Source organism: Eubalaena glacialis, chromosome 2, assembly GCF_028564815.1.
Source record: "Eubalaena glacialis isolate mEubGla1 chromosome 2, mEubGla1.1.hap2.+ XY, whole genome shotgun sequence".
In the NCBI taxonomy this organism is placed as follows: Eukaryota; Metazoa; Chordata; class Mammalia; order Artiodactyla; family Balaenidae; genus Eubalaena; species Eubalaena glacialis.
The window spans coordinates 133,859,437-133,874,792 of NC_083717.1; the positions used below are offsets into that span (position 1 = coordinate 133,859,437).

Here is a 15,356-nt window from a genome sequence, read left to right on the forward strand (position 1 = left end):
AGGTTTCTTACTTCTCACTACTTTTTGTTTGAAAATAAGTCATCTCAAACATTTCCTCAACATCCCTGAAATTATATCTTGATTACTAGCCCAAGATCAGGTAAATATGTAGTCAAGACTGTTTTAAAACAGATTAGGAATTAATCTTTACAGTATATGTACCTTGAAACTTATGAGTTATGGTGTTATATTTTTATAGGTTTAAAGATTAAGTTTATATTCAGTCAGAAACTGTATCTGATTATTCACGAAGTATATTAACATTCTAAGAACCCCAAGATAGATATTTAGGTAGATCTCATTTCATTGTAAATTACAAATCAGTAACTTTTGACAGTCAAGATCGGATTTAGCTCTATTTGCTTAAAGGATACAAATACTTAAAAATTTCAAAGTTTTCTTTACCTGTAATCCTTTAATTTCTATACATAACTAAAATTCCCTAAAACAGTGTTTCCCAGAGAGCAATTAGATTTCTAAAAAAATTTGGAAATGTTGTCAACTTTTATTTTTTAGATCTCATCAGCTATTGTTATTATTTTTAAAAGAAATAACTTTGTACCCCAAGAAGTAGAAATAACATTTCTCAGATAATGCTTTAAATTAAATAAGTTTAACCTTTTGAAAAACTAACTATATTGTCCTTATTCTTCACGTTTAACAACAGACAAATCAAGACTTTTTAATGGAAATGGCACCAATCCATGGACAGTGTTTAAGTGCAACAGTTATGTCATTTACAAGAGTTAAATGTTAAATTTTAATTTAAATGTTAAATCTTTTATTCTGATTTCTAGCAATCAGACCTAGATGAAATATTATCAGGCTTTCCGTTTCATATTTAATCTACTATATTTCATCTTTAATTGCCCTCAAGTGTGCAGTGTATCTTCAGTACCGTTAATGTGGGCATCAGCCTATTTTGTTGGATATAAGATGATAACCTTCCAGGAAGCCAACGTATAAGACTTTGTTAGATATTAGCAGGTATTAGTATTCTGTTAGGTATTAGTATTCTCCATATAATCTGAAATCACTATTACTAGCAATTATTTTTGAAGGTCCTTTGAAAATATGTCATTATTCCAGGCAATAATTAAAATTTAAATTAAAAAGGTCCACATTTCCCCTTTTCCCTTCACAACCAAATTCCTTAAATAGCTGATCTGTATTCACTACCTCTAGTTTTTCAATTCCCATTTGCTCTTCTACTACTCAATACACTATGGCTAGCTCTTATACTAAATTGTTCTTCTTAAGATTACCAGTAATTTCCTAATTATTGAATACAATGGCCCATTCCTAATTATAATTTATCATAAAATTTATATATGAGCATGGTAAAATAAGTAAAGATGCTCATATATCTTCAACATGGTAATTTAAAAGCTCAGACTCTGGATTCAGAATGCATAGGTATGTGAACTAGGACATTTTAAAACACTGCGTTGATGTGGGCAATAGTATGTGGACAGTAATACACCTACTTCATAATGTTGTAAGAATTAGATGAGATAATACATGTGATGCTTTTAGAACAATGCGTGTTGCATAGTCCCTCCTTCTCTTGTCATTTCACTCATACTGCACTATCTCATTCTTCAGAAGGGCACTACCTTTTCAGGACTAATGCATTTATATACGTTGGCCTCTCTCCTTGGAGCCTTTTGCCCTTTTCCCTCATGAGAAACATATTCGTCCTATGAGATTCAGTGCAGCATAAAAGATAGAGACAAGCTTTGTGGTCAAGTCAGACAGACCTGTGTTTGAGTCCCTGCTTTCCTACCTATTACCTGTGAGATTTAGGGCAAATTGCTTAACTCCTGGAAGCAAAAGTTTTTCAGTTAAAAAATTTGCACAGTTATATTGGCTTCACAGGGAGAGTTGATGTGACTTTCCTAGTCCTCAACGGTTTCAGAACTGTCCTTGTTCCCTCACTGTTTCTTATCATTCACGTTCACTTTGCCATCATTCCATGTTGTTTGCTGCCTAAGTATCTCCTGATTCCCTCCACCTCTTCCCTTGTTAATTGCATTAATTCAGGCCTTAATCATTCCTCATGACTATTGAAATAATCATTCCTCTAGACTATTGAAATAATCATAAAATTAGTTTACCTGCCTCTAGCTCTCTCAAGTTTATCTTCCTCACCACCACCAGAGTTAATTTTTCTAAAACAGAAATCAGGTTATATTATTTCCCCATTTGAAATCTTTCAGGAGCCCTTCAACCCCTACAAGTTAAAGTTTAAACAACTTAGCATGATATAGGAGGGCTATCACTGGCCTTCTGCCATTGTTCTAGTGGCATCTCCTCACATGCCCCCTATCACAATATCTCTGCACATGCTATTTCTTCTTCTTAAAACGTACTTCCTCCCTTTTAGTACCTGGCCAGATTTTTGTTATTCCTTAAATTCCAGTCTAAATGTTACCCCTATGATGCTTCTTTATTTTTTCATTCTTTAATTCTTTCGTAATACTTAGTCCATACCTTTATTAGAGGTCTCAATCATCTAGATGTTATAATTGCTTTGTATATCTACTCTAATCCCTGTAAAATTACTCATCATCGAGCTTTTCCAAGCCATAGACAGTGTTCTATTCCTCTTTGTATCCCCATTGCCTCCAAATACTTGCACAGATGCCTGCTGTAAAGTGGGTGCTCCATAAATGCTTATGAACATATGAACTAGAACAATTTAATAGTTTAATAGAATGACAGAATAAAATAAAAGCAGATCAGGTCAGGAATACACAGGAAAACTTCAGGTGTGCTCTAGACCCTAGATAAAGTTTTTTATCCCAGCCAAGTACCTAGAGCTCACAAGTTTCGTAGAAGAGTATGGCACTGGCATCACCACTCCTTCCACTCTCCTCAGAGTTGGGATCTCTTACTTGCTAGTGATCAGCTTTTAACCCTTGTTCTAACCACTAACTTCCATCAAGTTTAATTACATTTAAAAGACCTGAAATCTTCAGTAATAGGACAGAGAGATCATATACTATTTCTAATAATTGTAGAATTTTAAATTTATATTTTATTTCTTTGAGAGTCTAACATTTTTCTTGAATTTTTAACCTATAGGAGTATACTTGGAAAGGAAAGTTGTACAGAATTACCATCCATAAACAAGCCAGTGTTTATAGCAGATAGTCACTTATAAAGTAAAATGTGGTAAATGCCAGACCTCACTGCCCCAAAATAGCTTCTTGGCCCAGGTATCATAAAGCCTAAAATTTCACCAATGGAAATCCATTCCTTCATGTTAAGCATTTCTCTCCTTATCTACATCTCTTTAAAAAATGTGTATGTTTGTGGAAGAAGAGCACATAGTGATGTAGCTTTTTAGATGACTCTTTTGCCGATCCTGGATGCACTTGGTTTCAGAGAGTTATGTGGAGGCTAGAGAGCAGGTTAAGAGCACGAGAACTTGGCGAGAAAAACTTCTTTTAATAGTTTTGCCCAGACCATCCATAATCCTCATTTATTAAAGAGAAAGCTGACACACCAATCCACTAAATGATGTTTTTTATCATAAGAGGTTATGAAATCTGATTCTTTGTGCTATACTTTTCCATCTGTCTTTCCATCTACAGATACGCTTCTTCTGGCCTAGAGCAAGTTTCTCAAAGGAATTTTTAAATGTATTTTACTAAATTTAACATGTTTAAGCTACACACAGTTACTTAAAATAAAAGTGTTTACAACCAGACGTATATGGTTAGAAGACCTCTCAAAGATCTAGGTTTTACAATGAAATAACTTTTATCACATATCATCTTAACTGTGGGCCAGATTTACACTGATACTATTCAAGTTTCCTCATAAAATATAACTATATAATAAATAGATTGGACTAAAAGATGTAAGAAAAAATTGTAAACTTTTAACAAATTTTCAAGAAAAAAAATTCATCAACTATTTAGGATTTTCTTTCTGTGCTTTAAAAAAAATCGGTTACTTAACATTTGCACGTATTCTAATTTTTAATTGCATAATTAAAATTTCAAAGATCAGCATAAAACACTTCCTTTTGAAATATAGGGCATCCTGTGTCTTTTGAGTGGTATTGACAGAAAGAAAAGAAAAGAAAACATGTAAAGCTAATAAAAAGTCTTTCCTGCCTGTTGCCCAAATACTGATTTCTATGAAGAAGTTGAGGTTACAAAGAAATCGTGAATTCTCAGCCTGGTTTCCCTGCTGATGAGTGAAAACTGTCTGTAGTTCTCTTCGAGGTATCAGGGGAGTCGCCATAGTGTCACACAAGGGTTCTTAGTGTAGAGCAAACATACTTTCCACAAACTCAGCTGCTTAATCTGTTTGCAGGTTGAATTATAAAACAGGGTAGACGACTCTGGGTGCTGGGAAGGGGAACAGAGCATTTCCACAGTTTCTTGACTTAAAAAAAAAAAAAAAAAAAAAGCCTGCTATTCTTTTTTTTTTTTTAAAGCCTACGTTTTTCATCAAAAGACTTTACTAAACTTTGTAGTTTTGTTGCTATTTCCAGAATCTGATATTAACCATAATGGTTAATAATTAGTAAAATAATTGTGCTAAAATAGTCTTACATAGTTTAATATGAAAAGCATCAGTGAATTTTTTATATAATTACATTATGTTTTCATTAAAATTGTTCTGCTTCTTGCCAACTTTATCTTGATATTTTTCCTCTAAATTCTTGGTTGGACTACAAGTTGCAAAGCAGTGCTAGATGTATCTGAACACTTTGTAAATACTTGTTGATTGGATCAAGGAATGCATTTCATAAATTCTCAGCACAAGGTTTAAATCAATATTTAATACAATGTTGAAAGTTGACTTGGATTTATTAGTATTATTAGTAAATGAGAGGATTTAAAATTTTTCTGGAAATTTCTTCAATCTTTTTTATGTTTGAGATTCAAAAAGCTCTGTGAAATATGATACATACCTCAGCAAATAATAAATCAAATAGTTAATTTATTTGTGCTAGTTTATGTACAGTTGAACACCCCAGTCAGCTTTGGAAGGCACCTTCTAAATCTAGATCTAATTAGATACAGCTTTATTGTCATTTATATATGGAAGATGGACTCAGATTCCTCCTAAACAATTGTCGTAAAATGTAAAGCATCTAGCATGCTTAATTTTTATTCTTGAACATGATATGTTTTTTAAGAATTTAATGTTCTGGGTTTTTAATCATAACACATGTTTTTAAATTAAATACATATTTAACTTATGAAATACAAGTCTTGTACTCTATCAAACAAGTATGTATTTTATAAAAAATTTAATTCCATTATATATTTGTATAGTGGATCACCTTTCTTATCCATTGAGTACATAAAGTAGGTTTTCTTAGAGCTGCTTTTATTATATACAGAGATACCTACCATGTTTGATAGGTGATATAATTATATTCATTTCTTTATAAAAACTAAAGAATTGAGGCTTATACCTTGATCTTCAAGGAATGTCTCACTTTGACATGAAAAAGAAACATAGTTTTAATTGTCTAGCTCATTTCTTTCTACCGGGGAAGAATTAAAGTGGGATTATTAAAATTGAGAAATTCCAATGAAGTGGAAAGTGAAGGATCCAGGCTAAAGAAGAAAAGGGATTCTTTAAACCTAAGTATCTGCACTGTCCCTGATTAGTTCCCTTTTATAGTTAACTTTATGGCATGAATCATAAAAAGCATGAAAGTAGGGACTAAAAAGTTAAATTACAACATGGCTTCTTACATTTGATTTGCTTCTTCATTTCAGAATCTTTCTTCCAGTAGGTGATCTAGAGTTGGGCTAGTACACATTTCAGCCTACTAAGATAGATAAAACATGTTTCAGATGATCACTATGGAGAGGAATGAGAGAAAAAGAACAAAAGGGTTAAATAAGAGAGAGAGTCATACAGTTTTGGTTTAAGACTAAATAAAATGCAGGAATTTTTGTTGTTTTTCATTAATCCCAGTGTTACAGTAATTGAAAGTCAGAGATAAGAATTCCTATTATTTTAGGGAAATTATAGGACCCACTAAACAATGATCAAGTACACTTTAACTGAAACTTGACAGGCTGAAAAAAATACGACAGGAGTTCTTATACCGCAGAGACATTCTAATGTGATTTTCACACATGTATATGAAATGTAAGTTCCTTAGAGTGGTCATATGCTCTAACCAGTACCCTTTTCCTTGCTTCTGTTCTTAGCTCCAGTTAAAAGCCTTCTTAACTGTTTAAACCTTGCTTCCAGGGTACTTCTGTGAAGATAGGAGAACCATCTTACCTGAGAATAGTTTTAGAATTGATAAAAATAAGATATATAAAGTGATTTGAACTTCCTAGGAAAGGTAACAATAACACTAACCACTAGTGTACTGTAGAATACTTCTGCTGTAGTAAAGGAAAAAAGGAAGCTATTGTAGAAATTAGATTGTTAGACGTTTTCATCATCCCTGCCTGGATGTTGCTCAACCTCATCGATAACTCACTGGGAACGTCCTCTTCTGCTTTCTCTATTCTTAAACACACAGATGAGTGGATATAATGTATCTATCTGTTGATATAGAAAATGTCTGCATATTTATATAAATCAGGGTCTGAGTTTTTTTTAATAAATTGTCAGTATTCTCATCTAAAATCTGATGTACACTTCCTTACTAGGTATAGGTTTTATTCCCAAAATATAATTGAAAAATCTAAATTGAACCCAAGAGCAAGTAGAAATATAAATTTTACTTGGATTCTAAGACTCCATGTTTGATTATTTCTCCCCATTATTCCATGTTTGACTGTATCCCCCCACTAAGGGATTTTTCCCAAATGCACATTTGGCCCTCTAAGTATAGAATGAAAGAATCTTGTTTATTTCAGGGTAACTCTGTCTGATAGTGAAATCATAAACAATGTCCACACATAAACTTCATTCTTGATCATTTACATTTAAAGAGAAAAAAATCATTCTATAGCAATATGAATGATTAAATCCATTCACATATAGCTTAAATCCATCTTCTTTCTTTCTTATATTGTTATATATTCCTGAACAACTCAACAGAAACAGTTTTTTTCCTTCAGTTCTTAACCTAAGTATAAAGAAAAGAATAGTTTTGCTACTACAGATTATTACTTCATCAGGTGTTTCTATAGAAAGACTAACTAAAAGTGAAAACTAAAAATAGTAAATAGTATTTTGGAACTCTCTAAACTTAAGTAATTTTAATTTTTTAAATTGCTCTGGCATTTATAGCATACAAACGAATAGTTCTTGGGACATCATCATCATTTGACTTTTTCCTTCACATACAACAGTATCCTAAAAGCATAATGAAAGCATATGTTCTTTCTCTTTATGTTACCATTTGACAAGCTACATAATGGTAAAAATAACATATAAACATATTTAAAATCTTGAAACATCTTCTTCCTTAATTTAAACTAATCTGCCTTCTGAACTATGTGTATTTCACATCAGTCTTCCAAGAAGTTCTCTACTACTGACTATAGGGCCTAATCTTTCCCAGAATGATGGGAGTAGCACAGTTCAAGAACAAGAATGAATCTCTGTATAATCACACCACAATGTGAGGTGACCCTAAGACAGAGAACTGACCAGATACACATATGGGTTTTAAGAAGACTTTCTGATGCTCTTTTTAACACAGCTGTGAGAAGAATGTGGCTAAGGCCCAATAGTCATTCTTGAGTAGAGCTGGCAAAGGAAACCATGAGGAGAAGAGAATTTAACACATGGGTGTAAGAGAGTACGGCTTCATTGATGCGATCTGAGGGGAATGCCTAATGACTGAAAGAATCAAACTTGGCAATGAAAACACAAAGCTCTTTTCATCAATTCAAACGCAGACTCTAAAGCTGCAGATGGTCACCTCCAGCCTTGTCTATTCAGTGTGAGGTTTTATAAAATGGCACTTTGGTGAATACTAATAGATCAAAACAAAGATTTAATAACGTAAAGATGTGGTGTTCATTTTTAAATGAGTATACAGGTCAGTGTCTCAGAAAAGGATAAAAAGAGTACCTTTTATATGTGGGTCTAAAGTCTTTTCGTTATTTTTCAACTTCAAAAATAAATGACAAGCCTACAGATTGTGTTTTATGGAAAACAGTTTACATTATGAAAAAGAGACCAAAATCAGAGTTTATATTTACACTCATTGATTTTACAGCTTTTGTTTGAGGACTCTCAGTTTATAACATCTGTTAATGTTTTCGTGAAGCTCACTTGATAGGACAAATATATGTTGCCATTCTCAAAGATGAATCAATCTAATTAAAAATTTAGGCCAAAATATTTTATACTTGGAATAGAATTTTTGTCTTGCCTTTTTAGAAAATGCAAAGACACATTGTTTAGTACAAAGGAAGCCTTTGAGCTTCAATGCAGTCTTGAAATTACATTTTTGGTACTTTGCATTTGATTTTCTAAGATTTTGTAAATTCATACTAATAGTATATATATTCAAAAGTAATTCATTATATTCAACTTGTTACTTATGCTTACATAACTGAATCTTACTTTAAATTAAAATATGGGGCATTTTTCCAGAATAAATTTTATTATTAGACTTGGATAGCACTTTATAGTTTGTAAAATTCTTGAGCTAAACCCAAATAAATTAAACTTTATTTTCCAAAATAAGCTTAAAATATGAACATGACTTATTAATAGCTTTCATATTTCTACTATATGTGAAGTAAGTATAATGAATGTCTGTATTCCTAATACTTTAATAAGTGACACAAACATATGATAAAATACTAGAATTGATAGTTAAAAAGGAGACAACTTAGTATCTAATAGGAATACCAGTAAACTAACAGACCCTTGCCTGTCATTAACTGGGTGTGTACAAGTTATTAAATTGTGTTTCTTCTCAGTTTCCTCATCTAGAAGATGGAGCTGATAGACTTGCCCTATCTACTTCAAAGCATGGCTGTGCAGATCAAACAAGATGCAAGTGCATAAAAGTGCTTTGAAAAATATAATACACTCTATAAATGCAAGCCATTGACTGAAGAATATCTTCTACTTGTAATATACACTTTAGAGAAAAAGTTATAATTACCTCTTTGGAACCAGAAATAGTAAGTTAGAAAAATAATATTTTAGCCTCAGAGACATAATGTAAATGTCATGTAACTTTGGAAAAAGTGATTCTCCACATAGATCTTGGAAACTGGAAGTAAAGAGGATTCTGTGCATTCTCACACATTACTAGTGAGAATGCAAAATGGTAAAAACCCCTATGGAGGAGAATTTGATGGTATCTAACAAACTTACATTTATCCTTTGACTAAAGAAAATCACTTTTAGGAATCCCTCCTGAATATATACCTCCTGAATATGAAACAATGTAAGAATTACAGTATTACTTTTTTTTCGTTTTAAATTTATTTATTTATTTATTTATGGCTGTGTTGGGTCTTTGTTTCTGTGCGAGGGCTTTCTCTAGTTGTGGCAAGTGGGGGCCACTCTTCATCACAGTGCGCGGGCCTCTCACCATCGCGGCCTCTCCTGTTGCAGAGCACAGGCTCCAGACGCGCAGGCTCAGTAATTGTGGCTCACGGGCCCAGTTGCTCTGCGGCATGTGGGATCTTCCCCGGACCAGAGCTCGAACCCGTGTCCCCTGCATTGGCAGGCAGACTCTCAACCACTGCGCCACCAGGGAAGCCCTACAGTATTACTTTTAATAGCAAACAGAAACAACCCAAATAGCAGAGTAGCTGAATAAACTATGGCAAATATTCACGTAGCGTGATATGATGCAACTGTAAAAAAAAAAAAAAAAAAAAACAGTAAGGAAGATGTCTGTAAACTAATACTGATTGACATATTGCTAACTGAAAAAAAATCCAGGACATATTGCTAACTGAAAAAAATCAAGTATTTATAATATGCTATCTTTTATGTGAGAAATAAGAATAAAAGGAACAGGAAGGATAAACCAGAAACTAATGAAAATAGTTACCTTTGGAGATAGATGGGAAAAAGATGCAGGCATAGGATGGGAATGCAACTTTTCTAACTGCCTTTTTGTATAGTTTTGACTTTTGAACCATGTATATGTTTTAAATATTCAGAAATTAAAATCAAATGAAAAAGATTAAAAAAGCAAACTCTGAAAGTGAATACAAATAGAAATCAATGTACCTAACTATATGAGATTGCTTAGATTCTTATAGAGAGAAAATAATTAACTCAAATATCTTTTGACTATCAGACTGAATATACATCATTAGTGGCATATATTCTAAGGACAAAAAGAAATGCAAAGTAATCTTAAACTTTGCTCAGTATATTCATACTTAGTTGTACTACTGATTATTAAAATTTTGAAACTATTTTCTATATATTGTTGGATTGAGGAAATATGTAAATCAATATTATTAGGAGCCAAGATTTTCACTGTAAAATAGATGGCATTAGAAAAAAGCAACTGTAATATTCAATTTGAATTGAAACTATCAATATGAATTCATGCTTTTAAAAATGTATATTTTTCCTTAGCTGTATTCATTGAAAAGGCCTTAGAAGGAAGGGATACACCTAACACCCAGATTTTAGTTTCTGAATACATTTCCTATTAAAGGGTACCAAAGCTCCTAGGTTTGGAGCATGGAAACTACAGTGAGTCTAGATTATCATTTTGTGCCAGAAAGCAAGAAAGTACTCAGAGACTAATAGAGTCATGTAGAAAGGGCACAGGAGCAGCTTGACAACGTTCCCATAGACCAAATTTGGGATAATGTATGCTTCAAAAGAAGAACTGTATTTGACTATAGAATCCTTAATTGTTACATCTAGGGTTTATAAAGATACTTTAAAAAAAAAAGATGGAAGATGGAAAGGAAGAATCTCTTTTGTAAAGGAGAACGGCAGTTAACAAGTACAGATAGAATAATAGAATTAGAAAATCACCACCTTGTAACCCCCACTGTAATTAATTCAAGCAAAGACCATTCATCAGCCATGTAATGAGTTAAAAGAAGCTACTTTGGCACTAAAGTCAGTCAGTCTAGTTTGGGGAAACTTGCTTAGCATATACCAGAGAGTTCAGAGCTTAAAAATCAGAGAGGGCTTAGACATGGGGATTTAAGATGTCAGGTGCCTTCAAACAATATTTAGGGATTTATTATTAAAATTTACTTTAGAAATTTTTCTTACTCAAATATTCTGTGCTTATGTAAATGATAGAAGATAGACCTAAATCATTCAACCTTTTATCAAAATTCATCTTTTAAAGAAACTCACTATAATGTAAAGAAGTTTTGCCTTAGAGATTTTATCAATATTAGACTAGGGTACTGATCCTTTATTTAAATTTTGATATTTTGTTTATCATGGAGTTTTTGTGTTAATTTTGATTTTTTTTTGAATATTGCATTTAAATATTTATCCTGATAATGAGATTTTTTACACCTCTTTAAATTGTTCATCTGAATTGAGTGCCCCATTCACCTACCCTAGATGTGGCGCTGAATACTCTATAGAATATGAAAAAGACACTCTAAGAGGGCACTTCTAGTTTACCCTCATTCAAAAGTAAGAACAACTTACTGAGTTACCCTAGTGTGTATGATTTATACTGAATGGTGTTTCATGTTCAGAAATGTTAGTCATATAATGGAGCTGAACAACTGTGGTTCTTCCCATCCTATGGAAATTGACCAGGTTTTTAATTATATACTGTCCAGAAAATCTACCACTGTCTGAATTTCTGTTTCTTACATTACGGTCATTACCTGCACCAGTTTTATCAATTGTTGCTTTGTCTTTATTTCAATCATCTGAGTAGCTGGGTTATTGTATCTATCTACAGTAGGATCATGATTGTATTCTAGACCCTAAGCATTGATTTCAGTTTGAGAATATATGGTATTTATGAATCGAAGATAAATCAGATAGAGAAAATTACTGTGATGATTTCAGCTTAATAAGTTGAATATTACTTTTACTTTGTAGGCCCCTGGCTTAGTCTCAAGTTTGAAGGTTCATTGATATATTATCTCTACTAGTCTCCCAAAGGATGTTGCCAGTCTTTTGAATTAAACTTGAATAAGGTTGATTTGTATTCCCTGTTAATCAAAATTTGAAATGTTGACATTAGAAAATTTCATTCAGTGCTAATTATATATGACTTTTATGAAAGTTAGGAAGAAAAGAATCCTACATTTTAAAGTTTAGTATCAGCCTAAAGCCCTATGAAAACAATAGTGAGTAGCTTAATAAGCCATCTTAATAAGATACCTTAATAAAACTAACCAGTTATTCTAGCTTGCTGCATTTCACTTGGCAGTATAAAAATCAGTGACTTACTTCCTCCATCATTAATTGAAACTTTTCTGGGTTTAAAATGATCAAAAACCTCAGCAATGTTATAGCAACGTTTCCTAACCTTTCTTGACTCTTAATTCCCTTTAATAGTAATACATATTCTCTAGGCACAGTTTTAAGTATCCTTCTTGCATTGTTGTAAGATAAAGAAGTTAATTTGCATTGATTGTTTTATAAGTTTTATTTTAAGTACAGTCTTTAGTATTCATATGTAACATCATATGATGTTTGAAATACATATAAGGAAGTATTAATAGATTAAAATTTAGTAATGTATTATGGCATTAAATAACTGCTTGTGAGATGATATTTGGAATTCTGAACATTTTACTTTTAAAATGAAATAATAGTGGTTTTTTAGCCTACATTTGCTAGAATATTTCCACGAATAGCACATTATGAGTGTTTTTGGTGCTTACTCCAATGTATGTAAAACTAAATTTAATATTATTATTATTCCAGTGTTTTCTCTCTCTAACTTTGTTTTTTAAGTAACGGCTACTAAATAAGTAATATGAGTAGTCTGATAAAATGAACACAACATAGAGATCTGGTGAAGAGAATCTTGAGGTGAATTTACAGATTTATTTTGATGCTCCTCATTTGTAATTGAAATTCAGTCTACTTTCTGCTTCCTCTGAGTATTTCAGTGGTCCATTAGAGGTAGAAATTAAACAATTTACAGCTAAAAAGAAAAAAAAGATGCTCAAAACAACGTGTTGACCAGCTATGTTCAGCTATATGATAAATCAACTGAGGGATTGAGTCATGAACATTCTATGCTGATCTTTGCTGAACCTTCATTTTGCTCATTCATGTGCACTCAGAAGACCTCAAACTAGTCCATTTTAAAAGGCTATATAAATTAATTTAATTAAAGGCAAAAATGTTTAATAATAATTTTTGCTTTGGCTTCAAAAATAGAACTCAGAACACTACTCATTAGCAACATTATCACCTTCAGCTACATGATCTGTGAATTTTTAAAGTGCAAAATTTTAAAAAATGATCCTTTAGAGAATTTCATTACAAGTTTTACACACCCACTTTACTCTTTCATCAATTTAAACACATTTTTATATTGTTTAAAAAAATTTATTTCCTCAAAAGCATATTTTAAAATACTTTCATCATTTATTAAGCAGCCCCCCCAACAAGTACATATTAAAGTTGAATAAGTTATCTGAATTAGTTAAATTAGGATATAAGTTATTGAAAGGAATCATTTGCTGGAAAACGTATGTATTACAGCATATTAGATAAATGTTAATGGTTTTTAGAAGCAACCTAAGTGTCCATCGACAGATGAATGGATAAAGAGGTGGATGGATAAAGAGGTGGATGGACCTAGAGTCTGTCATACAGAGTGAAGTAAGTCAGAAAGAGAAAAACAAATACCCTATGCTAACACATATATATGGAATCTAAAAAAAACAATGTTTCTCATGAACCTAGGGGCAGGACAGGAATAAAGACGCAGGCGTAGAGAATGGACATGAAGACACAGGGAGGGGGAAGGGTAAGCTGGGACGAAGTGAGAGAGTAGCATTGGCATATACACACAACCAAATGTAAAATAGATAGCTAGTGGGAAGCAGCTGCATCGCACGGGGACATCAGCTCGGTACTTTGTGACCACCTAGAGGGGTAGGATAAGGAGGGTGGGAGGGAGACGCAAGATGGAGGGTATATGGGTATATACGTATGCATATAGCTGATTCACTTCGTTATACAGCAGAAACTAACACAACATTGTAAAGCAATTATACTCCAATAAAGATGTTAAATAAACAAATAAATAAATAAATAAATAAATAAATGTTAATGGTTTCTTTACATATCTTCAAATAAAAAAACATTTTTTAAAAAAGGAAATTTAATAGTTTATTATAGAATAATTGACTATAGGCTTTAAGATGCTTAATAAATATTCCTTTCATTATAAGCAAAGTGTACAACTCTTAAGACCTGATTTTCTTTGTTAGGGGACTTACTAAATATTAGTCTTTACTAGTCCAGTTTTATGTATTTATCATTTATGCCAACACTCTGATTTTGCTCTAAAGTATTCTGCAACTTGCTATTATATGATACTAGCCCCAGAGCTAACTTTTTCGGTCTACTGAGTATGCTTAGTATATTCTATAACTAATAAATCAATAAAATCTTGTAATGTACAAAATCCTATCTCTATGAAGCAATAATAAGCAAACTATAAGTGAATGCATGAGTCCAAAAAAGGTATGTTTTGATTATATTGACTCTGAGAACATTTGACTTTAACAGTATACATCATGTATTGTGTGGTATAAATTGGTTGTAGCACTGTTCATAACTTTTGAATAGTAGATCCAATGAATACTAAAACAATAAAAATGTTTATATCATGGGAATACATTTTAAGTAATTATTCTGAAGAGCTACATGTTAGTGGTATCTTTGAGCAAATTAATAAATCATATTTCTTGCTTAGGGAGTGAAACTGGAACCTGCTAATAAAATTTTTATCTTTAGTCATTGAATTTTATATTGGTTTCATACATTTTCTATATCATATTGTAATAGCAGCAAAAATGCATTAAAAACTTTCAAATACATTTAAGTAACAATTTAACACAGTAAACTCTACATTGATTAAGTAAATGTGTTTAGAAGGTAATAAAATGAATGCATCAAAGAAGTTCCTTTACAATCATGTTGTCTTGCTCATTTTAAAATAATTCCTGCTTAATGTAACGTTTCATTACTTGTTAAAATTTTGCCAAGTCTTAAATAGCTAACCTATCTGGCTGCCTAATTCTTTAATGAAACTGTACTTTCATGATAAAACATAGCTTTGATACTCTTTTCCTGATAGATTTTGTCACTTTCAGAAATAGCCGTTTTGACAACTAGAAAGTGGTTGTTTGTATTTATAATTGGTTGACGTAGATATCCTAATTAGTTATTGTAAAGTGAAAAAGTAAGTATAAATCATTACAGTTGGGTTGATTGAGGAAGTAAATAGCCATGCCAAT

At 32.0% G+C, this 15,356-nt stretch overlaps 1 protein-coding gene across 7 annotated transcripts in view; it reads left to right on the forward strand.

Annotated features, from left to right (window-relative positions):
• MIPOL1 (mirror-image polydactyly 1) overlaps positions 1-15,356 on the forward strand; it is a 348,741-nt gene that overhangs the window by 275,746 nt on the left and 57,639 nt on the right. The gene's annotated exons all lie outside the window — the stretch shown is intronic.